The sequence below is a fragment of the Saccostrea echinata genome, unplaced genomic scaffold (assembly GCF_033153115.1).
Source record: "Saccostrea echinata isolate AGI-Se365-2 ecotype Australia unplaced genomic scaffold, CSIRO_AGI_Sech_v1 ptg000054l, whole genome shotgun sequence".
NCBI lineage: Eukaryota > Metazoa > Mollusca > Bivalvia > Ostreida > Ostreidae > Saccostrea > Saccostrea echinata.
This window is the reverse complement of record NW_026889803.1, coordinates 31,897,901-31,910,858: the sequence shown is the minus strand read 5'-3', so window position 1 is coordinate 31,910,858 and position 12,958 is coordinate 31,897,901.

The following is a 12,958-nucleotide window of genomic DNA, read 5'->3' as shown; positions in this document are numbered from 1 at the left end:
CTATCATCGTGTAAATTATAAGAATTTACACATCTTAAGTGATATTCTGACGTTTTCATAACTTTCATCATTAAAGTAAAGAGATTCTTTTTTTTTCACTGTCTTGGGACCTTTGTGCAAGTGGATTATTGTGTGAATTCCGACCCGTACCTGTCTTATGCCAGGTATTGATCGAGGGAGTCTTGCATCAGGCATTCAGAGGAATACACACAAATCCTTGAACTTGCAACGGCGATTGAGGGTATAAATCAAGTGTTAAATCATGTGCTCTGCATATAAACTTCTCATCTTCTATAAGAAGCACTGAAATATTTTCATAGTATCATATTTCCCACTTAGAACAATCTCTTCTTTAATTTTTCGTCGAGAACGACGAAGAACAATGCAGTCTATAAATAGATCGAGGTCGCGTCTTTGTTTAGAGGTGTTTGTGAAGAATCACGCCCTTTGGTCAGCTCTGTTGGTTGGAGCAAATAGCACGAGTTTCTTTAGAACAAGTCGTGTACATCTTTTTCCCAGAATTCCAAATTATGCAAGCGTACTTGCAGTTTTATCCCACCGTAACTAGTCAACCCACGGGCTGACTAATGAAAAAAAAACCACTGGCAGATTTAGAGGAGGTTCAGGGGGCCTGCAAGCCCCCTTTTTGTATCCAAAATATACACAAGATTTAATAAATCAATTTTTATGTGGCTTTGGGCCCCTACCCCGACCCAAAACTGGTCGGCCCCCTTTTCTAGATTCCTTAATCCGCCACTGAAAAAAAGAATGTGTTGTTCTCTTGGATGTCGATATCTGAATTATATTTTAAACATCCTGTCTAATATATCATGGGCGCCCATAATAGGACGATTATTTGTTTTTTAAAATAAAGTGGTTCTTACAAATGTAAAAAAAAAAAAACTTACAAACGGCTAAGTAATTATTTAATTCATCTAGAACAAAAGTTAGTTTAGTTATTTGCTTATATAATCTAACTTTTATAAATTAACACGAAAGTCGTGCGATCGTATACAAATACTCAGAAGCAATCTTCATATTTAATGAACGTATAGCGTATAGGTGAATAAATTGCCTCTCATCGCTATACGTATACCCCCATCCCCGAAATAAATAGAATGTTTTCCTTCGCAGCCGGTTATGTAAGTACAAGCGAGGATGGAGCTTTACAGAAGCAGGTGATGAATTCCGAGAGAAAGGCACTGCCTATTTTATATACATGTACATTCCTAGGGACCTGGTTTTCTGAACCGATGTCACTGTTATTCAAACACCTAGCTAGAAATTCTCTCTCTCTCTTTGAAATGCAGGCCCGTCGATCGTAAAAAAATGACAAAATAATTTCAATTTTTAATATTTACATTTGCAAATATTTTTCTTCGGTGAACCTATTGAAGAGAAAATATGTTCAATTCTGTACAAACTTATTAGGGGGTCAGAGGTCATGGCGTGACCGTATCACACAGCGAGATGATATCTTGTCTACATATTTCTGTCCCGGTGACACTGGTTTCGGAACTTCTAAGCCGTTAAAGCGATGAAAAAGATAAAATTATTGAAACATATATGTTTTTTTTCGTTCAACAAATGATCATTAGTTCTTTCTTCGGTGTGAAGAATGTTTTTAATTAGCCTAAAATCACGCTTACCTTTTTAACCCGAAATTCCTTTGAAGGTATGTAAACTGAAGACGATATCACCGCTTTTGACTTCATATAAAGAACTCGTACAATAATAGTAAGATCATTCTCAGTAGCGATCATTGTTTTTTTTTTTTTTTTTTTTTTTTAATTATGAATAGATATTTCCTGAACTGGACTGCTGAACAGCAATATAAGTATTCAAATGTTGGAGCGAGGCGAACTCTCAAGACCAAACAGCTTCTAGGTCACTTCGCGTCACAACATAGCATGAATACGGCGGGCCGTTCGTGTAATAAATGCAGTTCTTTTCAGAAAATTCGTCTCAAATGTAAATAAAAGTAATAAACAACAATGTTAAAAAGTTCTCCGGGAAATGAACTTGGTTGGTACCTGATCAAATCTGAGAAGCCCTTAGGGCTTCACAGGATTTGATCACGTTCAACCTAACCTTTCCCAGAGAACTTTTTAACATTGTTGTTTATTTCTTAAATAAGTATCTCATCTCCCAAGCCCAAAGGCCCAAAGTAAGCTTTTCTGTTCATAATTTTTCAGCTTTGTTTGCTTTCTTGGCGTATATAAGCGTTATCGTCGTTGTCGTTCTAAAGTTACTTGTAAAATTTTCTCATTTTTATCTTATCAAGAACCACTGGGCCATAACAACGAAAATTAACATAGAATATTTTTGGTAAAGTTTTGTTCAAATGAAGGGTCACATCCTCTTTTAACGGATACATGTAGTAAAAATTAGATGGGGTCCAGGCGCGGATCAAGGAATTTTTTTTCCACGGGGGGGGGGGGGGAGGGGATCCCAATAAAAAATATTTCAACCCAGAAATTTCTTGACGAGCCAAAAAAAAGAAATTCTTTTCACAAACGTGAAAAACCTATTTCGTGTGTGTGTTTGTGTGTGTGTGTGTGTGTGGGGGGGGGGGGGGGGGGTTCGTTGACTTTTAAAGCTTCATACCTAAGACTTTTCATACCATTTTAACACAGATCCGCGTTATCGAGGAAGGGTCTGCGTTTTCTAGGGGGGGGGGGATGGTTACTTTTACTTGCTTTAGTATATACATTTAACTGCCCCCAACCCCCTCTAGATCCGCGCATGGGGTCATTTGAAAATAGTATTCTCAAGAACCCCTGGACTAGAATGAGAAAATTTCCAACATAGCATACATTCATTTTATTTTTCAAATCTTGATTCAAGGGAGAAGGTTTGGGCCGGAAAGAGTGTTCATAATTTAACATAGGAATTTATATATCCCCCCAAACGAAGTGTGTTGGTTTGGGGTGGGGGTGTTTTGAGTCTTGGAATCACACTGTCCGTCTGCCTAGCTGTCCGTCTGTACGTGATAGTTTGCCCAGGATATAACTTTGTTATGAAGAAACTGGAAGGTCATACTTGGTACAAAGATTACTAATGAGGGTGTGTCATGGTTTTGATCCAACATCATTCCGGCAAGTTCAAGGTCACTTAAAAAAAATAGCAAAGTTTTGTCCGACTCATTTATCTGTAATAGAGAGTCACCGGAAGCTCACTGGATACAGGAATTGCTTATGACAAAAAGGGTTTGCCACAACCTTCATTCAAGGTCATTCCTGTAAGTTCAAGGTCACTGACAGAAAAGTGTAAGATTACTGTATGTGCTATAATTTTGGAAGCTCATACTAGGAACAAAGATTGCTTATGATCCACCGGTTTGAGATAACATAGTACTAGATTGGCAGAAGAAGTGGCAAAACTCGTGCCTGGATTATAAATTTATAAGGGGTGGGAGGAACACAGGAAACTTTTTCTCAGATTGCTTGAGATGGGTTTGTCCTGACCTTGTATAGAGGTTTTTCCCGCAAGTTCAAGGTCACTGGCAGATAAATATTAATTTTTTTTTCCATGCTATAACTTTGTAATATAAAACCACTGGAAGATATTACTTGATACAGAGATTGCTTATGATCCAAAGATGTGTTTTGACCTTGATCCAAGGTCTTTCTGGTAAGTTCAAGGTCACTGACAGAAAAGTGCAATATTCTTTTTCAGGAATATCTTGGTCATTGAGTATCACTGGAAGCTCATAATTAGTTCAAAGGTTGTTTTTGACCTTAAAATAGGTCATTTAGGCAAGTTCAAGGTCACTGATACAATAAATGTAAAATTCAAAAAGGTCTAGTCGCCCACGTGGCGCAGTGGTAAGAGTGTCTCCTCTAGAGTCGTGGATTAAGGAGTTGATCCTTATGTCGCAGGTTCGAATCCCACTATGGGACGCAGAGACCGATCCTTCAGATGAGACTGTATAAACTGAAGTCCCGTCTGGCAGTTGGTGCTGGCACGAAAAAGATCCTTCACTGTTCAATGGCCATGAGTGCCGAGTATAGGTCAAAATTTGCAGATCTCCATCGGCAAATATGGTGGCGTCTCCACATGATTGAAAAATTCTCGAGAGGGACGTTAAACAACATACACACAAACAAACAAACAAAAAGGTCTTTAATTTTGTAATAGAAAAAATTGCATGCATTTGCATTTCACTGAAAAGATGATAAATATATCATCCAAAGTGTGTAATGGCCTTGACTTAAATTCGATGTCACTTAGAATATGATGTTTTGGATGAATAGTCTGAAAGAATACGTGACTGTGAATTTTTTTTTTTGTCGATGACATACAGATGGTGTTTGCTCTTAACCAGCTGCAGAATGTGTCCTGGCTTGACGCACGATTATTTGGACAAGTTCAAGTTCACTGCAGGGGAATTTTTACATTCTTTTACTGTCTTTCTACGGTTGAAACATTGGAAGTTGATGCCCCTTACAGGATTGTTTATAACCTTAAAATGTTGTATGACCTTGACTCAAGGTCGCTATGTTTTGTCCGGAGCTCCGACGGAAGACCTATTCGTTGCATTGCAACGAGCTCGGCTCTAGTTAATTATTTATTATTTAAACTGTAATGGTTTGGGTCGTGGATATCGGCCTAGGTAGCTCAGTCGGTACAGCACCTGACTAGTGATGCAAGGGTCCCGAAGAAAATTAAAGAATATTTGTGAAAGGTACGTGTATAGTCATTCAGATTAGAAATACAGCGACTATCAGAATTCCGGGCCGTAGAAAAGATCTGATTTTGATTAGATCTCAGGTATAGGCGAATGTGTGTGTACTGAAGGGGTTAGTTAATTCATTCAAGATTTATTATATTGTTCGTTTGGACGAAGGCTTCATAAAAATATACACACTGCCTGTACAGGTACACTATACCGGTACACATCAATGAATGTTCGGATTAATTCAAAAATCGGCGGACATTAATTTATTTTAGTTATCTAATGTTATTTCCAGAGATATTTATATTTTCTGTTTTTTATGTCTCGGATTTTTCTTTTTTGTGATTTACCGGATTACAAAGGCCTGTGTTTTAACAGCTGTTCATAAACGCTGTCAATTAATATATGATCAGAGAAAACGAGACATCTCCCGGTAATTCATTTCTTATGGAAAATATATGGATTGGCATCTTAGCATTTACCTGTGTAATTACGATGTTACAAACCGTGACGATGACTGGCCAGGAGGACTACCCGTTATAAAAACAACTCATGATCAACTCAGCGGACCTATAATTCACTTTAATATATGCTGTAAATCAATAAAATCATTTCAGTATAGTCGATATTTTATTGCAAAAATAATGAAAAAAAAAATACGGGATTTAGAATTTTTCTGTATTTCAAACTCTCGATATGCATATATTTGGGGCGCTCTTGCATATGCACTTATAAAACGTGCATGTTCTGTACTTGCATGCGTGTACATTGTATGTGTCCGTAAAACCTTAAGAGAGCTGATAAATGTGTTCTGATTTTCAGAAAAAATAATGGGAACCTATAAATAATTACACGTTTATCATTTTGTTCGCATACAGTAACAAGTTAAGTAGAAAAAATAATTTGTTCAACATGGAGGTGCCCGCGGCTCTCTGTGGCCACGTGTATGTAAACGAGGACTGGACTTCAACACTTAAGACACAAAGCGGCAGAGATGGATGAAACTGTTTGCTATATTACAAAGACTTGAATTATACTACATGTATATTTGAAGGAATTTTTATTTATGTTAATGTTTATTTAATTCTATAAATAATAAATGGACATTCACAAGAGTGATGGTAAAAATAATATGTGCATAGCATGCGTAGTAATTACAATTATTTACCGAAGCCCCCATTCAATTACAATTGCAGATGAATTAAAATACAACAACACGGGATAGAGCAATACTTTTTTTAAATGTATTGTTGCGTGAACAGACAAAAACAGCGATTAAAATTCAAAATGATTTTTATGCACCAGTGTTTGGAATTAAGATTATAAAAGATCGGTAAAGTAATCTTACTGATTCGATATAATCAAAAACATAACTTTCCATTAATTAATAGCTCTTTGTACAAAATTGACATTATACGCGATCACAAATACTAGCTTTGTTTTTGGCCACAGGTGGCTAGTACACTGGTGACCTCGATCAAAGGCGTGGGATTCGCGCGTTGGGTTACATAACTAAACATCGAGCTGAACATGGAGACCGTAATATGCATACAGCTAATGATCGTGAATTATTCAATGCATACAGTTTAAAATCACTTACAAAGTTTGTTGTAATAATAAACGTAGAAAGATAGATTTAATATTCTCCGCTTTTGAACACTATTAATCTAATTTAAAAAAGAAGAAAAGAAAGACTAGTTGTAATAAATAATTTAATAGTGAACCATAAACCACGTTTTAAACCTTATTAAAAAGAAAATTAACATTAAATACCGCAGGGTATATTATTGATAGCAAGTCTGTTTAAGTTATACACATGAAGAGGTCTGATTTCCTTGCCGAATGAAAAACGTTACCTGTTTACCCGGCCTGCTTTCTAATACGTATTACGCAATACCCATGGTATACTCGAACAAAACAACATTTTCATTAGATCAAAAAGGTGTAAAAGAACAATTTTATTTCCAAGATCCAGATCGAAATATTTACCGTTTTTGAGTTATAAAGCAAAAACTTTTAAGGGCCCAAGATCCCTAATCATAGGGGCCAGCCCCTTTTAAATAGTATAATATGAAAGCCCTTGCAATTATGCACAACTTTTGTTCTACATGTCTTAACAAAATATTTCTAGTTTTCAAGATATAAAGGAAAATATGTCAAATTTTTTGCTGTTTTCCGCGTTCTAACTTTTGACCCCTCTCTAGCGCCATTTTTAATGCAAAAATCAAAAAACAAAAACCGATGTGCACAACTTCAATGCTTCCTCTTTTCAATTTCAAAGGGTTTTGTGCTCCAATTATAACCATTTCTGAGCCTTTGTCTGGAAATCGGAGGCATGCAAAATTCAATCAAAGGGGAATAACTCGTGAACAGAAGGTAATTTCCGAATTGTATTACGGTATTCTGACAGTGTTTTGTAAAGTCTAAAAGCTCTGAAAATTTGAACAAAATCTGTTTAAAAATGAGGAAGATATGAAGCGTCAAAGTTGGCGTCTAGGAAAAAAAAAAAGAATAATCTTAATCGTCACAATCAGTAGAAGGTCTTCCGTTGGAAACGGAAGACCTTAATAATCTTAATCATCACAATCAGTAGAAGGTCTTCCGTTGGAAACGGAAGACCTTAACAAACAATTATTTAAGGATGGCATGTAAGAGAAGAAATATCTATACAGTAAAACATGGTTATAACGAACACACTATAATGAATTCATGCTGATGGCGAAATAATTTTCATTCCCTGTGGTTTTCAAACCCATTGGAAAGTAAGCATATAACAAATCAAAACTGTTTATCCCAGGCATTTAGCTGTAAGCTTATTTTTCTGTATTTGAATGATTTACTACATTCTAAAATACCCTACATGATAATATGTTATTCCCCATATTCAGTCTCTTAATGCAGATTATGGAATTTTTCAGTAAACATTTTAAATGAAATCCAAATAAAGAATTGTTATTATTTCAAGTTTAAATATTCAGATGTCAATGAATGGGGACATACCGGTATTACTATTTTTGTCTATACAACTCAGTAACCTTGGCTTTACTCAGTATTTAACCATTACATATATAATATTCCATTCAGTTACCTAGTACACAATATTCTAAGGTCAAATACTGTATATATACTCTGTACAGTGTAAAGAAAGTATATCCAACAAAAAATTTAGTGAAAAGTAGGAACATCAGTGAATATTTAAACAGTTATGAATTAGCGTTTCATTTTTTAAGTTGGGGTGTAAGTGATCAAAAATTCTATTTTTTTTAGAGTATTCATGAAATAAAGGATTGCATATGCTTCAATAAGAACACTACATGTAACAGAAATATTGCCTATCTACATAATCTCAGAGGCACGAATGTTGGTGTTAACAAAAAAATATCAGGGGTATTATTTTTTATGTTTTTTTTTAAATGTGTACTTCAAACACAGCTTGGACATAAACTTTTATATATACATGTATCTCTCTATTAGTACCTAAAACATCACACTACTGTGAAATATATGTGTTCATTTATTTGACAAAATCAATTATGTTGACAATCATATGAACAGTTTTAAGGCTGTACAAAAGAGCAGACATGCATTTCAATTTTCATACATCTCATATGTAATCAGGTACAATACATAAATCACTTGAAGTCCACTTTAAATTCTGTACATTACTTTTTAGATCTACATGGGAAATAACTTAAAAATGTACATGTATGTGATCAATGAATTTGGCACACTTCAACACATAAGTTTTAATGCCACTGTCTGATTTACAGAAGTTGATTATTACATGTAGTTCTTGGCTTCTCACTATTTTTAAGATAGAATTTCATCAGCTGGATTTAGGTCCAAAGAGGAGGCCAGCATATCTAAATCATTCTTCAAAATATTCTCTTTTTTTGCCATCAATCCCTGGTGGACTTACTGCAGTGTTTACTGTCATTGGCCTGAAAAATATGAGATATTAGGTCATGATTTAATTTAAAAATGTTATCAATGTAAATTAAGTTGATTAATTTCTCTTCTTGCATGGATATTAACAAACAATCTTCCAAAGAGAATCTGAATATAAGTTTTGGTTGGGGATTTTTAGGTCACCTGAGTAAACTCAGGTGACCTATTGCTATCCGTTTTTGTCCGTCGTCGTACGTCGTTCGTCGTTCGTAAACTTTTGAACATTTTCAGATTCTTCTCTGGAAGCAGCAAACCAATTTCAACCAATTTTGACATATAGCATCTATGGGTGAAGGGGAACAAAAATTGTGAAATTCGTGGCTCCTGCCCCCCTGGGGCCTGAGGGGTGGGGCCAAAACCATCAAAATGAATGCAATCTTTAAAAATCTTCTTCTTTACTCCTGAACATCAAGCAGTCGAACTGTTGGCATGATTGTAATAAGCATTGAGCCCTGTACCAAAATTGTGAAATTCATGGCTCCAAGCTCAGGGGTTCTGGTGCTAGGGCGGGGCTATATAGATCATATAGTGAAAGTGCATTATATCTTTGAAAATCTTCTTCTCTACTCCTGGGTATTATTGAAACAAATTGAATACATAGTTATTATAAGCAAGAGTGACTCTACCAAAATTGTGAAATTCATAGCCCCAGGGTCAGGGGTTCTGGTGCTAGGGCGGGGCTATATAGATCATATAGTGAAAGTGCATTATTTCTTTGAAAATCTTCTTCTCTACTTGGCGGTATTATTGAAACAAATTAAATACACAGTTATGATAAGCAAGAGTGACTCTACCAAAATTGTGAAATTCATGGCCCCAGGGTCAGGGGTTCTGGTGCTAGGGCGGGGCTATATAGATCATATAGTGAAAGTGCATTATTTCTTAAAAAATCTTCTTCTCTACTCCTGGGTATTATTGAAACAAATTGAATACATAGTTATGATAAGCAAGGGTGACTCTACCAAAATTGTGGAATTCATGACCCCAGGGTCAGGGGTTCTGGTGCTAGGGTGGGACTATATAGATCATATAGTGAAAGTGCATTATTTCTTTGAAAATCTTCTTCTCTACTCCTGGGTACTATTTAAACAAATTAAATACATAGTTATGATAAGCAAGAGTGACTCTACCAAAATTGTGAAATTCATGGCCCCAGGGTCAGGGGTTCTGGTGCTAGGGCGGGGCTATATAGATCATATAATGAAAGTGCATTATTTCTTTGAAAATCTTCTTCTCTTCTCCTGGGTATTATTTAAACAAATACATGGTTATGATAAGCAAGGATGCTTATTCCAAAATTGTGAATTTCATGACCCCTGGATCAGAGGTTCTGATATTAGGGCGGGGCTCTATTTATTATATAGTGAAAATGCATTAATGCTTTAAAAATCTTCTCTGCACCTGGGCATATCAGAGGCAAAAAGAGTAAAAGTTTTAATAAGGAAGAGTGTTTTTACCAGATTTTTGAACATCAGAACCATTTGATCAAGTGTTCTGGTTCAGGCCAGGGCTCTATTAATTTGTATTCTACTGAGAGGAGTTATTCCCCTTTGCCATTTACTTGTGATAATTAATCACTGTAAATAATGTACTTGAAAGGTTAATAGAATAAGAGAATTATGCAAGAATTTTTATTGTATAATACATGTACAAAAAGTGCTTTCATAGTTTTAATGATCAGGTAGACTTGTAAGCAACAGATAAATAAAAATGAGACAAAAATAACTTGTCTTATTAAATGTTCATCAAAGACCAAGAGAGGCCAATGTAAGAGATTTCAACAAGGAATTAAAAGAGTACAAAAGCACTGATTATAAGTTTGTCTATGTACTGTCTGGTGAGAGTGATAAATGGGGAACAGATTAGAACCTAATTTATGTACTGTTAATGAACACTAGACTAATTATTTTGTTGATCCTGATCACCCTATTTTTCTTGCTTTTGGGCAACAAAGCTTCACCTTTCAGTTCATTTTATACTCTATGGATCCTCTAAATTGTTTTATTATACTCAGGTGACCGTTAAGGCCCTTGGGCCTCTTGTTAAATTTCATATATTATTAAGAAACTCATCCTTGAATTATTTTTACTTTCAAACAGACTGCTTAAATAATAAAAGTAAAGATTATAAATTCCAATATCATAAATGCCAAATGTTAAAAATACAATGTGTATACAGTTCTAACTACAGTTTTGTTAACTTTATACAAATACGTCTACATTGCACGTACAAATAATTATACAAAATACAGACTTGAAGAGCAAAATGTATTACGACAAGTTTTAAAGCAATTATTTTTTTTTTTTCAAGTAAAAGAAAATAAATTGGCACTACTTAAACTTGAAAAGTACTTGCATCAATGAAATAGGGGCACAATTAGTAACTTACAACGGTGAACCAGTGATTTTCTACACTTTTTAAAAGGGGCATGGGCCTTTACAATTGGGAAAAATTATCGACATTTGTAGTAAATTTGGAAAAAATTAATAAGACTGAAATTAACCTTAATTGACAGGTAAAATAAATATATCAGTAAATGTAACATCTTTTATTCAAAAAATTTTTACAAAATAACAAATAAGACACAGTTATACATTTTTAACTTTTTTTTTAATCTTTGAAAGTTGTCATTAATTGAGACTGTCCTATAATTCCATTCTTTCTTTCTTTTTCATAATGGTATACATAAGAGAAAATCCTACTCATAATAGCCATTGAAGGTGATATAACCTGACATGATTTATAACAAATCCTTTTTTTTTCTAACTAGTTATTAAAGCTTTTTAAATTACCCTTATCATATTGCTGCAATTACCCTGCAATATTAGTTGCATCTTCCGGGTGTTACAAAAACAGTTGGAATCAGGCTTATTGTAGAACTACTAGTACTTTAATTTACAAATAAAGCTATGTTTCGCCGGTTCACATGCATCTTACACTTTCTTACGATGCATTTAGTTTGACATGGTCCGTGTGTTTTTCTATGTCTTGTAAATGCACAAAATAATCAGCTGTTCTTCACTATTATTGACCGAGAACAATAGTGTTCCATTTTAGATAAGTCCTACATAAAAACAATTCAATATAACAAAAACAAGAACAGTTTTATTTTTGGAAAAAAGCAAATGAAATTGGGAAAAAAATCGGTAATTTTTGATAGGGGAAAGGGCCGATATTCAGACCTAAAATGGGTGTAGAAAAATCACTGTTAGAACATAATTTTGCTTTTTAATGTCAAATTAATGATCACAGTTTCAAACATTAATTTATTTTTTTTTTCTTTAACTCCAGTAAAATTGAAAAGGAGCCATTAGGGCTGAAAAGATTAATCGATAATATTAATTCTGTATGAGGATGGTACGCATATCAATATGTATGTAAGAATATTTAAATATCGCAAAAAAAAATTCAGGCGTTTTTCTTTGTTTACTTACATTTTGGGTTTAATATGTATACGATAAACATGTTAAATAGAAATATTTATTTAAAATACATACCGGTAAAAATTTACACCACTTGCGCCTCGCCAAAAGTCTCACAAGTTCGGCTTTAATAACCAAATCTTTCAGAAGATACTGTGCGACGTTTATATAGACAGCATGGATAAGACTTTGGACCATTTCTTGGCATTTTAATTCTTAAATGTAAATAAATATAATACCAAGTATATTTCTAATGAAGTGATTTTAAACCATGCAAGCAAATCGATATATAATTTCAAGTGATGTAATTTGTTAAACTGTTGTTATCCAACTGTTCATATATGTACCGTTTCACGACTTTTATTCAAAAAGCAATATTTTTAAAAATTTTGAAAGGCTGGTCCCTCCTCCCCCTTTTTTTTTAATTTAAGGAAGTCTTTAATGTATCATAGGCTCTAAATGGTTACCTCAATTGTTATTCATTCAAAGACTAAATCAATTCTAATAAAAGTTTTTATTTTCAGAAAATTCGCATTTCTTATTAAAAAATTATTTTATATTAAAATGATATTAATACTGAAGAGTTAAAAAAGTCGAAAGGCACCTAAATGTTCTCTGAATAATTAGTTTACTAGTTTTTTCGGTTCTTTTTGAGAACGAGGCGGCATCGTCAGAATTCATAACAATTATCTACCATCGCTTGCTTAAGAATAATATATTCATAGCATATCTTGGAAACACAGTAATTTTAATTTATATTTGACTTTTTTTTTAATTTTAGATAAAAGGTTGAACTTCAACTATATCTGATATTTAATTATCATTTCTTGAAAAAAAAAATATCTTAAATCAGTCGTAAAAGAGATTTTGAAAACGCCAGAAGATTACAGATTCCGAAAGTGAAAAATTC